General features: G+C 46.7%; 1 protein-coding gene and 1 long non-coding RNA gene across 5 annotated transcripts in view; one reads left to right on the forward strand and one right to left on the reverse strand.

Annotated features, from left to right (window-relative positions):
• Hlf (HLF transcription factor, PAR bZIP family member) overlaps positions 1 to 14,532 on the forward strand; it is a 56,012-nt gene that overhangs the window by 22,250 nt on the left and 19,230 nt on the right. The gene's annotated exons all lie outside the window — the stretch shown is intronic.
• LOC143442703 (uncharacterized) lies at positions 3,371 to 6,737 on the reverse strand. The gene is made up of 4 exons (XR_013111106.1): positions 6,656 to 6,737; positions 6,224 to 6,344; positions 4,523 to 4,684; positions 3,371 to 3,496 (listed from the first exon to the last, which is right to left on the reverse strand). It is a non-coding gene; the product is annotated as an uncharacterized LOC143442703 (long non-coding RNA).

Below are 14,532 nucleotides of genomic sequence, written 5' to 3' on the forward strand. Positions count from 1 at the left end.
ACATCCTAAGCATACTCTTTAACACTATGAGATCCACCTGCAAAACTATCACATTTTTTTTTGGTGGAGGACTGGGGGACTTGGCAAAGTCTCTGAGGGAAAGAAGAGTCAGTCACCTTCATCAACATGAGGTATCGATTTTCCACTGTAAATGTGTGGATTAATTTCTCAGTGTCTTAGGACTGGTGAATGGATACCTGGCTAGTTAATGTTTGACACCCAGGGAAAGACTATCAACCTCTACCCCCACTTAGGGAGTGTTTTCCGTATGTGATTTCATTTTACAAATAACAGTGTATAGCTTTGTAACATTGTAACAACAGGACAATTATTATTCAACGAAGAGCATCAGTCTTGAAGGTGGTAAACCTGATTGCTGAGCCCTTCCTCTTACCGGTTGGGGAAAGTTTAAGCTTATAGGATTTTTGCCTTTTGTATAAGGAAGGGCTTGTGGAAGCGGATCTTAGGCTCCCTCAGCTCTCTACACTTCATAGGGAGATCTTGTCAATTCTTTGTGACTAGATTTCTGTCACTAACGCTTCCTCGTGTGTTTTCCACCAGAATTAGTAGCCAGGAAAGATTAGTTAAATGAATGAATGATGTATCAAAGATTGGCTTTTGTTAGAATGACTTTAAATAGATGCTTGGGGCTGGCAGATTATTTTTTTCCAATATAGTGGGCACAGCTCAGCCAGCAGGTCTTGGAGGAGGCCAAGTGTGGCCTCCCCCAGCTGATGCAGTGACAGACTCTAGGGTCTTTTGCTCACAGCACTTTCACAGTCTGCCTTTTTTACATGTCATTATCATGTGAGTGGTTGTGTAAAGGGCAAGAATGAAGAGACCTTTCACAGTAGAGGATTTAGATGCTTTTGAAGCCAGGTGAATATCAAACTCCAATTCTCTACCCTTTAACCGCAGTGACAATGTCTGGAAGTCAGCCACTCCATGTGCATGTCCCCAGATCCCATGTAAAAGTTCTTAGAATTCACCCAACAGGTTCTTAGCTTGGATTTTACCTGAGTAAGTAGACAGAGGCCAAGTGGGTTGAAGGAAGAGGATGTAATTTTTTTTTTTTAAGGAACCATCTACAGAGGGCTGAGGAAATGACTTAGTAAAGTGCTTTTGATTCACAAGCATAAGGACTTGGTACTGTCTAATATTCTCTTAAAAAGCTGGAGCAGTCACACACACACACACACACACACACACACACACACACACACACCACACCCCCAAGTTACATTTCTTTGATTAATAGATAAAGGTAACCACTTCTCTGCGAACATGCTAGTTGCAGCTTCTTTGTGTGTGAGATTTGACTCGTTTACAAACTGGTCTCTCCACACCAGTCACCTGTTGCCACTGAAACAAAAGAGGCCAGTTCTGAAGAGAACTGCATCACAACCAGCTGCAGCCACCACTGTAGCGTCGCCCTAGGTGAAAGAGTTGCCTGCATCTTTCCAATGCCCTACACTATCTATCCATTCTGGGCCTGCCATCCCATCCATCCCATGCGAGCATGCCAGGGAATGGAGTACAAGCCTCTGGCAGCAGCTGGAGTTGACTTTCCCACATTCACCATGCCTCAGCTTATCTATGTGTTAAAGAGAAGAATAGCCTCTTACCTGAAGCAAAGTTCTCTAGCTAGAAGTGGTATGTAACATCATCCAGTAAAGAGACATACTTAATTTTATAGACCAAACTGTGATGATTCCACATCTGTCTTCTTGAGTTTTAATCTCTCTTCGGCCTGCCCTTCCATTTTATCAATAACCAAGCCTGATTTTAGCCAAATTTGTGGAATTCTACATTCCCTTTGTTTATACTGTGTCAAGGGGAAAGAAGCAGATTGGCCTGGAGTTCTGTGATCCACTCTGGGATGCAGAAAGACTCTTGTCTTGAACCATATGGAGGGACCCCCCCGCCCCCAGTGAGCCAGAGAAGCAGATATGTAAATAAACAGAGCCACCTTCACAGAAGGCTCAGTGCAGACTTGAGACACAAGGGCAGCTTTTGCCCAAGTGTCCTCAGGATGGCAGTGGGAGGACCACTGGGTATGGCAGCTGCACTGGGCAATAGCCAGTCACCAACCGTTGTGCTCCACAGATGGAGGACAGAGCTTCCATTTTCCCTCCTGCCTGGGAAATCCTTACTCTGGCAAGCTGTATACTCTCTGATCTGAGTTTTGACCTTCTATCAGGCAGTAGGTAGAAAAGTAACAGCTCCCTAGTTACCATTCCTTCCTTTTATGCTTTATGATAGTTCGGGCGCTAGGCTATACAGTTTATAAGCGTCATCTCATTAAACTCCAGAGCTACCCCTGGGCATTAGTGGCATCAGTATTAGATTGGTACTGTTATCGCTGTCCTTTTACAGATGATGCCCAGAGAAAGGGGGCACACATGGTACAGGCAGCAGTTAGCCAGCGGGGCTGAGGTAGGATGCAACGCCACCGTCTGGCATTGGAATTCTATGGTCTGTCACTGCAGTCTCCTCCACTATTCAGGAGAGGGTTCTTTGCCTGCAGAAGATAGCAGAATGTCAGGAGCCATCAGCGTACCTGTGTCCGTGGGATGGGATGGTGGCTACTAGGATCTGGGAGCCTGAATGTGGAGGGACAGAGAGGAAAATAGGTTTTGATCTGGCTGCATCTCTAGAGTCCTAGGCTCTCTTTAACTAGCTCCCAGGGAATCTAATTTTAAAGGACAGCCAGACCAGCTTGCAAAACACAAGGTTTATGTTTAAATCATGAAGATTTGGTTTAAAAGTGAATTCTGTGCTTTGGTATGACTCTCAAAGCCCTGGTTCCTTCTGACAGAAGAGCAGCAGAGAAGCACTCGGAATGCAGAACTCAGCAAACGAACAATATGTAGGCGATAATGCTGTGTCTCTGAGGCCGCTGGTGTCCAGCTCCCAGCATAGGCAAACAAGTTCCAGGCCACACTGCCCAGTGCAGCAGAGGATATGTGCATATTGGCAAAAGATCCCCCATCTTTCACGAATACATTTCTCTTGTACAGACACGTGCAGGTATGTCCTTAGGGAGTCACACACATGGCTATCTGACTATGCTGGGAATGATCTGTGGGTTTAGCCCTCAGTAAGCTATGGGGAGAAGATGGAGGCGTTTCCTTAGTATTCCTGCCCATCTGTTTCCCTGCGGCACACCTAGGTTCTTCCCAGATACACGCGAAGGAAGTAGTCTCTTCCGAGATGCTTGCAGGGAGGAGGCACGAGGTGCCGTTGCCCCCATTGGTAAATATTAGTTTCCTCCCCCTCCCTGTGTGTGAGGCAAGTTGTACTGAGTGAATGGGGCTTTGGCAGCTCAGAATGCAAAAAATAGCCCTGCGTGCAAGGATGCGGTCCCTTTCCCCCCCGAGTGTGGACCAGATGTCAGGCTGCCTGGTGAGGACTCAAGCAATGCGATGGCTTCCTTCTGCAGGGCTTCGCTGCTTCTCTCCAGATGGAAGCTTCCATTCCCATTTGAGTTTTGGATCTGAAAAACAAGAACAAAAAAAAAAAAAAAAAAAAAAAAAAAAAAAAGTATGGTTCATGAGCCTTGTCCTCCACCAAAAGCAGGTGTGTGTCTGTGGTGCATCTTAGGTGTTACCTTCCAGTCAGAGACGTGGCCACCACACCATTTCCCCTGTGGCTTAGTGACAGTGAAAAGGAATGGGAACCTATAGCCTATGGGTGTTCATTTCTGAGTTCCTTGTATTCGCTTTTGACCTCACACTTACTCAGAACCAACTGTTTACCGTGCACCAAGCTACGTGTGTACAGTGGAGAGATCGGGAAGATGTCATCCTTTGAGCTGATAAAGCCCGTGAGGGGCAAAGGAGATAGATGGTTGTGAATGGAGTCTGACCAGCGGTAGAAAGAAGCTATGAAGAGGGACTAGCAGAGGCAATTCCTAATTCCATCCCTGACTGTGTCTGGAAGAATAAGCAAAAATTGCCGGGCAGTGGTGGCGCGCGCCTTTAATCCCAGCACTTGGGAGGCAGAGACAGGCGGATTTCTGAGTTCGAGGCCAGCCTCGTCTACAGAGCAAGCTCCAGGACAGCCAGGGCTATACAGAGAAACCCTGTCTCGAAAAACAAAAACAAACAAACAAAAAAAGAATAAGCAAAATAATAGCAGTAGGCAGGAAGGGGTCCATACATGACATGACTTAACGAATTTTTCTCAATTGGTATTAACAGTGTGCCAGTAATTTGTAGGAAAGATACCAAATCTGCACCAGGGAATGACAGGCAAGGGCCATCAGGGTATCATAGGACAGAAAGACGTGGGTCAGGGGGAAAAAAACCAATCCAAATATGGAAGCAGTGGTTAATACTCAACCTGACTGAATCCCCTTACCCCGATGAGGAAATAGTTTGTGGTACATTGTAGGACCTGTGTGAGCACTCCCAGGGTGGCATTCCATGTGTCTCAAACGTGGCTTGTTTAAAGAAGATGTTAGGAGGTTAGGGGCGGCATAATTGATATGATTTAGAAGTTGCTGTGGTAACACACCTACCTCTAGAGAGTCAGTGTCTGTGGGAAGGCAGGCAAGCTTGTGGCTTTTGCCCTGGAGTATCCTGTGCTTTGCTATCACCTGCTCTGGGCCAAAGGTCTGAACAAATTCAAAAGAACAAATGCCCCACGTGGCTCGTTGCAGCCAGTCTTTGTGAACTTGATCCTGGAATAAGATAAAGAGGTGGTTAGTAAGTCAGCTACAAGGTTACTGGGAAAGGGTAAGGGGGAGAGAACCTGAGCTAGCTTGTCCACTCTTCAGGAAGCATCTCCCCAAGTTGGGAAGCTTGGAGTAGCTTGTAGATTTCCATGAAAAAAAAAAAAAAAAGTAAATACATATGGCCCCATGCATGTATACTGCCCATGTTATAATGCCCATGTTATAAGCAGTAGTGCAAAACGCTTTGGGGACATAAGTAAAATAGACTTTAGAGTGGCAGAAAGATTTGGGTTAATGAAAAATTGGCTGTAACAAGCAAGTTTCAAAGACCTTGGCGATTGCCTCTGTGGCGCCACCTTCTGGCAAATTATTGTATAATGTGGTTGGAGGCAAGCTTTGGTTTGGGAGCTCCTGATGCAGAGGCACCTTTGGTCACCTTAGTAGTTCTTAACTTTGGCCCTACACTAGGATGACAAGTGGTAATTCTTAACATTTAATTTAAAAAAAAAAAACCCATTCCATTACAAAAGAAAGAAGCATCACTGTTAAAGTCGGAAGTGTATGACAAAATAGCTTGAGTTCTTATAGCCTATTTCCAGACTGGCTTCCTACAGTTTCTTGAATTCTCTTCCAGAGAGTTCCTTTGACTCTGTATGCACATACATATATATGTGGGTGTGTATGTTGTGTGTTTGCAGATACGAAAATATATGTATATACATTTACATTCACCTGGCACATGCAGTAGTACAACTTGCCTTTTTAAATATCTGTTGAACTAACTGTCCATATTAGCACATACAGATCTGCCAGCTGCATGGAATACCGTTGTCTGTGTGTTCTACGGTTAGTTGTCGCCTCTAGGCATTTAGATTGGTTTCTTCCACAGATGCCGTCGTTCACGTTTGTAGTAGACCTAAAATTCAATTCCTGGATGTGGAAAGGCTGGATCAAAATGTGTAGGCTCCAGAGGAACTGAACTAATTCACACTCCCACCAGAAGCATGTAAGAAAGCTCTTTCCTCTTTCGTTGAAAAAAAGAAATTGGAGAGCCCGGGCCACATTTTCAGATCTTCTGATTGAGCAGGCAGAGGTGCTGGAGGTAGGGGTGACCTCAGTGTTCTTAAGAGCCTTGCGGGTCGATCTCTAACAGGGTGGCGAATATGAACCATGGGCTATAGAGTCAGGGTAATTACTGATCATGTCCTTTGAGATCCAAGCAGCAAGACCACATGCAGAGTTGTGAGCTGGGAGAAACAGAAAGATGTATATCTTCTGAAGTTCCATTTAGACAGACATAGAATTAAATGAGTCTCTATCCATAAACATGGTATATTGAAGCAGAAAAAGCCAGAGAAGCGCCACCTAGGTTCTGTTTGATACTTTCCCCTCTCCTTTGTAACCATTATGTCAGAATGCTTTCCTTGTCTAGGTTTTTAAAGAAAAAAGTTATGGCCTCAGATTCCTTAGAAGTATTTTGTAGATATTAATAGTTAACGTTGTTTGTTTTTGTTGCGGTGTGGAATGTCCCAAATTGGTACAAACCTTGGCAGCTTCAGAAACTCAAGGTTTCTTCCTTCTCTCGATTAGGTGACTCAAAAGATTGAGGGACACAGAAAACGTCAGCCACCTGAAGAATCACGAGTTCCTGTCCTTGTGGGCAGCCCTGTTTCAGACAAACATCATCAGTTTTCAGTTCCTTGACCCTGTCCTTTTAGGCTGTGACATCCCATTCTCTCCGGGGAGTCTCTGTCCTCTGAGCTGCTGGAAAGCCCCTTGCTTTGCAGCCTGCAGCTCCCCTCTCCCTCCTTCTCTCCCTGGCACTATGTGATTAACACACACTTAGCACACACACATACAGAGACAGATGACAGACACACACACACACGGGGGGTGGGGCTGGGGGAAGACAGAGACAGAGATAGATGGAGACAGAGAGAGAGAGAAGAAGCAGAGACAGAGATCATTTGTCTTCACCTAATGGCAGATCCTCCTCCTCTTCTTCCTCCTCCTCCTCCTCCTCTTCCTCCTCCTTCTTTTTCCTTTTCTTTCTCATGCTGGGGATTAAACCCAGAGCATTACACATGGTAGACAAACCTTTCCTTTGCACTGAGTTATATCACTTACACAATTGTAGTACTTTTTTGGAGACTATTTGTATTACTTTTTAAAGTAAGCAGCAAGCCTAGCATATCCTCACTAAGCTGCCTAGGCTGGCCCTCAGCTTGTTGTGTAACTCAACCAAGCCTCAAGCTGATCCTCCTGCTTCAGCCTCCTGAAAGCTGGTGTTTCAGAAATGAGTCACACTATGCCTGGCTTCTTTTTCATTCTGAGGAAACTGGCCCCTGTCCCCAACTACCTAGGGTCTTCCTAGAGTTCTTTCACTTCTGTTGTGATAAAAAACTGTCCAAAAACAACTCCAGAAAGAAAGGGTTTATTTAGCTTAAAATTCCAAGTTTTAGGCCCTCACTGCAGGGAAGTCAGGGCTGAAACTTAAACCATCAAATCCACAGCCAGGAATACAGAGAAAATAAATACGTGCATCCTTGCTTGATTGCCTGCATTCTCCTGGATCCTCTGCCTAGAGAAATGTGCTTCCCACATTCTGGGTGGGTCTTCCTACATTAGTTAATCAAGACACCCCCTACCCCACAGACATGTCCACAGGGCCTGGCCTAGGCAATTCCTTTGGAAGATTGTGTTCCCAGGTGATTCTGGTTATAACAGTTGGTAGTAAAGTAAGCAGCAAGCCTGCATATCCTTACAATCGGTCTTCTTTTCCATCAACCCGTTCCCATGATTAGGTAAGGGTTGATTTTGATACGGGTTTTGTGTAGGAAGTATAAGCCCAATAGAATGTTAGTGTTGTCTGTCAATACTGACATTGACAGACAGCGTCTTTCAACACACTGGAATGACAAAGGAATCTGGAGGCTGTGGGATGCTCTTGGTCCATGGAAATGGGACTTCGTTTGATGCATAGTCCTGATGGGCATGGGCCAGAGGAGCTGAAAGGGAGACATAGCATTGGCGCCCCAAGGACTTGCTGATGACTTCCTGTCTGTCAAGAAGCACATAGACCTCACCTCATGCTCATGAAAGAGAAGGGCAGGTTTTGTCCCATGGAGATTTCTGCATAGACTGCATTACACAGAAGCCAGATGGGTTCGGCTTGGCTAATCTTAGTGCAAGCTGGGAAATTTCAACTGAAATAACACATTTCTAAGAAATTGTCTGGTGTGGAATATTATGTATGTATAAGAGAGAGCGGCATGCCTATGGCACAGAGTTGAACTACTTATTGTCTGCTCAGGTATAAATATGTAGGATCTGCCTGTACCCCTCTTTCCAGCATAGTAAGAAAAAAGATTTAACAAGCCCCCTCGTTTTTTCTTGCTTGCTGTATCAATAGCTGTTAAACAGTTTTTCTGCCATACAAGACTTGAATTTATTTAGAAAGTGCAAGTAGGCCTTTCCCCAAATCTTGACTTGCATCTGAAAGTAAAAATCAGATGTATCCTCATGACTGTTGATTTAGGTAAAAGATATCTGTGATAGACATGTGGCCCTACAGTCTTTTCCTTCCTACTCCTTAGGGACTGATGACAGAGCTGTAGCTTTTTCATGATGTCCTCCCTGATGTGAAGAAAGCATATACCCAGGTCCATACCAGTTAGCACAAGAAGACTGGAGCACTGAAGATATATGCACAAACCGGACACTAACCTGCCCATCGCTGAGTACAAAGGCTGGTAGCGTTGGAGATTGTTCACCGTGAGATCTTGGACACGTGAAACCCATTGTGTTTAGGTACCAGCTGACTCTGCAGAATTAACTCAGTTTGTCCTCTGAGATCCACATGCCTGACTAAGCATAGCATACCATCTCCCACCATCTAGCAAGACATGCTTCAAAATCTATCTGAATTACCAATAATAAATATGTAGAGGGAGAATGGCCATTATTCTGTGGTATGTTCACAGCCTATGGAGCAGATGTTCCTGATAGTAGACCATAGAGAGTGTCTCTATGGGCATTTGGCTTGCCCTTCTTTCTTCTGTGAAATCACTCTCTAGACCTAGATACAAAAACACAGAAAAAAGATGGAATTGTATTGTTAGGGCACAGGTTTAATAGTACAAGGATACCTTTATCAAACTAGGATTCTCAGCCCTCGGAGATGCTCTTGTGAGCACATCTTGGAGGTTTTCCCACACAGCTGCGGACATCCGACATCACAAGACCCATGTGAGAGCCCCAGCAGTCCTGCCTCATGCAGGAGCCATATGAGTGCTGCCTCAAGAAGGGAATTGTCTGATGTTAGCTGTTGGTGTTAGTGAGATCTCCGATAAGCCTGTGTGCTGGGGCATGGAGGGATGGAAAGAAAGGACTTTAGAGTTAGCCTAAATTTCAAATATAGCCTCTTTCAACTTACTCCATTTAAGCTTCTGCAAAGTACTTAATCTGTTCAGTTGTATTGTTTGTCTGTTTGATTGGTTGGCTGCTGCTGCTGCTGCTGCTGCTGCTGCTGCTGCTGCTGCTGCTTTCTTCTTCTTCTTCTTTTCCTTCTCCTCCTCCTTCTCCTTCTCCTTCTCCTTCTCCTTCTCCTCCTCCTCCTCCTTCCTCCTCCTCCTCCTCCTCCTCCTTCTCCTCCTCCTTCCTCCTCCTTCTCCTTCCTCCTCCTCCTCCTTTCTCCTCCTTCTCCTTCCTCCTCCTCCTCCTCCTTCCTCCTCCTTCTCCTTCCTCCTCCTCCTCCTCCTTTTCCTATTCCTCCTCTTCCTCCTCCTCTTCCTTCTTCTTTTTTTCTTTAGACAGAAGCTGGCTGCTAGCCCAGCCTGGCCCTAAACTCTGCACCTTTTTGTCTTCACTTCCCAGTGCTGGGTTACAGGGCTGAACCTCTACACTCAGCCTGTACTGTTTCCCACTTGTTTAACGGCGGTGATATTGTAGCTGATTGGTTAGGAGGCATGCTAACTGTTCATTAGTGAGCAACAGAGTAGTCAGGTGGATCTCTCTTTGGTCAGTTCCATTTATGGTTTGTTAAAAAGCTGGTGGCTGTTTCTAAGTACAGCTTAGAAACCTTAGAGGCTCCTGCTCTGCCTAAGCCTAAAGGGTCTGTGTTCCTTCCCCGGGATCTTTGCACTGACTTCCTTGTTGCTGTGTGTTCTCTTCCTGGAGAGGTTCTGAGATCAACACATCTGCAACTGGTTAACATTGCTCTTCAGATGGCTAAATCTACCTATAAAACTGAGGTGCATGTCCGTGAGGCTTCTCCATCAGAGTTCCATGGGCATATGGGGCTACTAGAGGCCTCTTCCTCTGAATGCCTTTGCTCTGCCTGTCTCTCCTGTCAGTGAATGATAACATCTCCTATCCAGTTATCCACACTAAAACTCACCCTCATCAGTAGTGAGCCTCACCCATTCTGGTCGTCCGCTAACCCTATGTCCATACCATAGCCACATTCATCTTCCAGAAAAGAGCCATGCACATGATGTTCTTGCTCTGATCTCCCCGCTGGCTCGCATTTCCTGGCTGGTGAAATCTGAACATCTCTAACTACTCTTTGCTCTCAATCCACACTCCTTGTGCCTCAGCTCCCGCTGTTTCCCCAACAGGAGTATGATTTCTCCTGTGTCTGGCGTCTTCCTGTGTTCTGTTCCCTCTCCCCCCTTAATCTTCATGTCTTTACTTTCTGGCCAGTTTCCAGACTTTGCCTAGAACCGATGCCAGCTCCCTTTGAAAAGCATTTCCGAGTGTCCTGTACTCCCTCCAAAGAAATAGATTAACAATCAACTTTTCAACTGCAACCTTTGGCTCTTTGGACAAAGTTCTTTCGATCACCTAACAGCAGCCATACACTAATCATCTGTGTACTTATGAGTCTCCACATCCAAACTGCATGTTTTCTAGAGTTTAGATTTCCCTTGTCTGCTCTCAGACCCCAGTCTACAGTAGGCACCCAATAAAAGGTCTTAAAGGAAACACAAGCTTTTGTCAGCAAGCATCTGTTACTCTCCTGTATAAGTTATGGTTGTCGTCTTGCCTGGAAAGATTTACAGTCAAGTTTGAGGACTGGTAGTTACTTTAAAAGTCAAGAGTCATTTACTATGATACAAACTCCAGGTTGGCATATGTTAAGTGTAAAATGACTTAGCTAGTATTCCAAGAGAGATCAGTGTGCCTTATTACCTACTAATGTTGACATACTTAAGGGGAGGCAAAGGCCTGGGATCAGGGCTTCTGAGCTGTTAGGACAAGATGGGAAGATGTGAAAGCTGAAAAGTTTGACTCGGGCAGATTGCACACGGCAGGGGCAATGTGCTTCACGGTGGAGGTCACCTGCCACCAAGGGCCCGAGCCTGAGAGGCACTGGAAAATTATGAACTGCTTTTGATCATAGTAAAGATGAAGGGAGTAAACTAGCAGTTCTGTGGACGGATGGATGGATGGATGGATGGATGGATGGATGGATGGATGGATGGGATGTCACGTGGCAGAAAACCAGGTACGAACACAGCTTGGTTGTCCAAGTCTTATGTGAACTGGCCTGCATCCAGCTCATGACAGGAGCCCCAAGCACAAAAGAGAAACTACCCGGAGCTTGCTATGTAGACCTAGAAGGAGCCTTGTCTAACCTCTCAATCTTTAAGCTCAATATTTCATATGAGTGCATCCCAAGGCTCAGGGAGTTGCCCCAAGGGTCCCATAACTGAGAGGGTCTTTGGAGTCCAGACAGTGGCTCATTTCTCCATTCTGCCAAGGAGCAGATGGTTAAACTTTAAAGCTGGACGGCATTGAGAATACTCTCAGGCATGAGGAGCCATGCAGGAAGAAGGGTGAAGGTTAACAGGAGACTGGGGTTGGTCTGGACTTGAACGCATCCAGGCTGAGATGACATTGAGACTGGAGATCCTGACTGGCAGTCTGCAGCTCGGTTAGCACTCTGTGTGAACTTCAGTGCAGGAGAGGTGCAGAGAACACTTGGACCAAATCCAGGAAGCCAAGGAGGTTGGGGTGGGGGTTGGGTGTTCACTTCTGGGTGCCAAACTTGAAGCCTCATTCAAGGGGGAAAAAAAAGCGAGGCTCTCCTTGAGATGCCACAGATGCACCTGAATGCTAGTCATGGTATCCAGAAGTTGATTTTTCAAACAGTCCTGTTTTTCTTCCTCTTTTGTTGAATTTGGGCCAGAGGTCGGGAGGGGCCAAGGTTGTCTCTGTGGAGAGCATGGGCCCTTTGCGCTTAGGTCCTAAGTTAAGAGTGGAGGAGAGCAAACAACATCTTTTCCTTTGGTCTCCTGTTTCACTGCCCCTTTCTAAATCCAACCCCAAATTTGCACGTAGCCCAAAGGAAAACCTTCAGTGTAATAACTAATCCTGGCAGCGCTTTGTAAACTGTGGGTTTCAAATGACTAGGCCTGCACATTTCCACCAACTCCAGCAATTAAAGAGTCTCCGGGGACCTAGGCTGTGCTGATGCTAGTGGTGGGTATTGCTGTTGGAAAAAAAAAAAAAAAAACTGGGAAGAGCCGCTTTCTGAAAATAGACTGCAGGTATGGAACAGCTCATTCCCCGGCTCGATAAGGAGGTCGCCCGTCCTAGGGGGAGTCAGGTAGATTGCTTACTGGCTCGATTTTTTTTTCCACCAGTAAAATGTACCCACTTAGTCCTACCCATTTCACAGGGTTGGCAGGATGGGCAGAATAAGGTCATCAATGGGCAGCATGTGTACCCAAGGAGATCTAGGTATTCATGCTGAGAGCAGAAGCCTTCCCCTCCCCCTCTGTGGAGATATGGTGGCACTGATAGCCTTTGTCACTTTGCACACCACAGGGGCCTCTCTAGTGGGTTGACTGCAGTCTATATTCTTCCCACTCCTTTGGCCCCCTTTGGCTTGTCCTTTATTATGTGCAGCTGTGGAAAGGCAATCTGGTCTGGCTGCTACCTATTATACCTCTGTCGCTGTGGCAGCCTTGGGAGGAGGGAACTGGCTGGTCCCGTTCAGGTGGACCGCTTTAAGGCCACTTTTCAAAGTTTAAGCTAGCCAGCAATCAGTTATCTGAATTCATCTTTCATCCCCCCCAGGATTTAATCCTACCCACTCATTCCTTACGCATGCAGAAGAAACCTGGAACCCACCCCGTTTCTATGTAGTTACAAATGTTGGAGTGGAGTGTGGGGCAGGGAAGAGGTGTTTGACAGGGGCAGGGAGAGCATGGCATCTTGTTTCCCAGGCATGACATCTGTATCCACCTCTGAGGCTTTGAAGCTGCAAGATCCCAAGTGCAACTCACGCTGGCGCTCGGTACTGTTGGCACTGTGAGTTCATTTGTGGCCTCCTGAAGTGTTATTACTGCTTAGAGAAGCCACAGAGCCATGCATGCTGACTTCTGCCACTCTGTGACACCGCCACCCAGGTCTGGGTGAGGTTTTCAGCTTAGTGAAGAGCAGTTAGAGGGTGCTTTTGTTGTCCTCTCCTCGAGGACAAAAATGGGAAGGCCTAGGGCCACACACACTCTGACCTCTTGTTGAAACATCTGTTCCCTCCCCACCCGACTGGCTTCTGCCAGGCTGTGGTTGTGAGCTCCGGTCCCACCACGCAGTGGGTTCAAGAAGGCAGATTTTGCTGACAGCTCTGGCAAGAGGCCTGATGACAAATACCCTTGGAACGGGAGGCCCTGCTAATCCTCTGGGCCAAGCTCCTGCCAAGTCAGAAGCTGCCAAGTCAAGTCAGGGCCGCTCTGAGTACTGATCAGCGGCCCCAGGGCAAAGTGCTTGTCCTGGGCACAGGGTCACACTCGGAAGTGTCTAACAGGCTTAGCCAGGCTAGCACTAGAGGAAATTGGAGCCAAGGGCATGGCAGGAGAGAGGTTCAGACTCCAGACCTACCCAGGGCCTTCCCTCTTGCTGTGTGTCCCATGGTTCCAGGTGAGGTGAGCAGCATTGTCTGTCTCCCAATTTGCAGGTGAGGGGATGGGACTCTTTAGAGTAGAGGGACTGGCCTCGAGCTTTCGAGCTCTGAGGTTGAAAAGCCCAGATCTGTCTGCATTTCTGATGAGCAATGTTCCCTCCTCTAGAAGAGGTCCCAGAAAAGGGTGCTAGGCAGGAATGAGAGCCACAGAACAGCAATCTACCCACTGTGAACATTGTCACACTAATCATAAAGAAAAAAGGTATAAAACACTTCTCCCCCCTGTAAGCCAACTTCTTTCTATACAGAAGATGTGTGTGTGTGTGTGTGTGTGTGTGTGTGTGTGTGTGTGTGTGTGTGATGGCTGTTCAGGAACCCTGTCTTCTCAGGGGGAGGGTGTCTGGATGTATAAATGTTCTTTACATATGCTTGTATGTGAGGCCCGGAGCCTCAGTGGTTGTCTTGTCATATGTGGTCCTGCTGTCTGCACACGCTTACTATTCTGGGTCTAGAGCAAGGAGGAGCTGAGGCAGCAACACAGAGGGAGAGAGGAACAGGGTGCAGATCTGACTTTCCTGGGGCTTGTATGCATGACAGAAGGCTGTACTTGTCCCTTTGGACGACCAGCTCTTGTCTAGGCACCCGGCGGGCCCTGAGATGTGCGGATGTGAAGGGGGCTCCCTTTGTTCCTCTGCTGCCGACGTGAGGGAGGGCGAAGTCAAGGAGAGAGCGTGCGTTTAGGGTCTGGCTGGCTAGTGGCTGAGTCCCAGCTGACTTGAGTGACTTAATGTAAGTAGTCTCATTGCTCTGGCCTTTCTCTATTCTGTGTCCCTTAACAGGGCAGGCTGATAATTCAATGCAACTCTGTTCAGAGGACCCTTAGCCCAGTCATGATGCAGGGCTGCTCCTGGCTTGCCCTGGAGGCAGGACTAGGCTTCATGCC

The sequence above is a fragment of the Arvicanthis niloticus genome, chromosome 6 (assembly GCF_011762505.2).
Source record: "Arvicanthis niloticus isolate mArvNil1 chromosome 6, mArvNil1.pat.X, whole genome shotgun sequence".
Lineage (NCBI taxonomy): Eukaryota > Metazoa > Chordata > Mammalia > Rodentia > Muridae > Arvicanthis > Arvicanthis niloticus.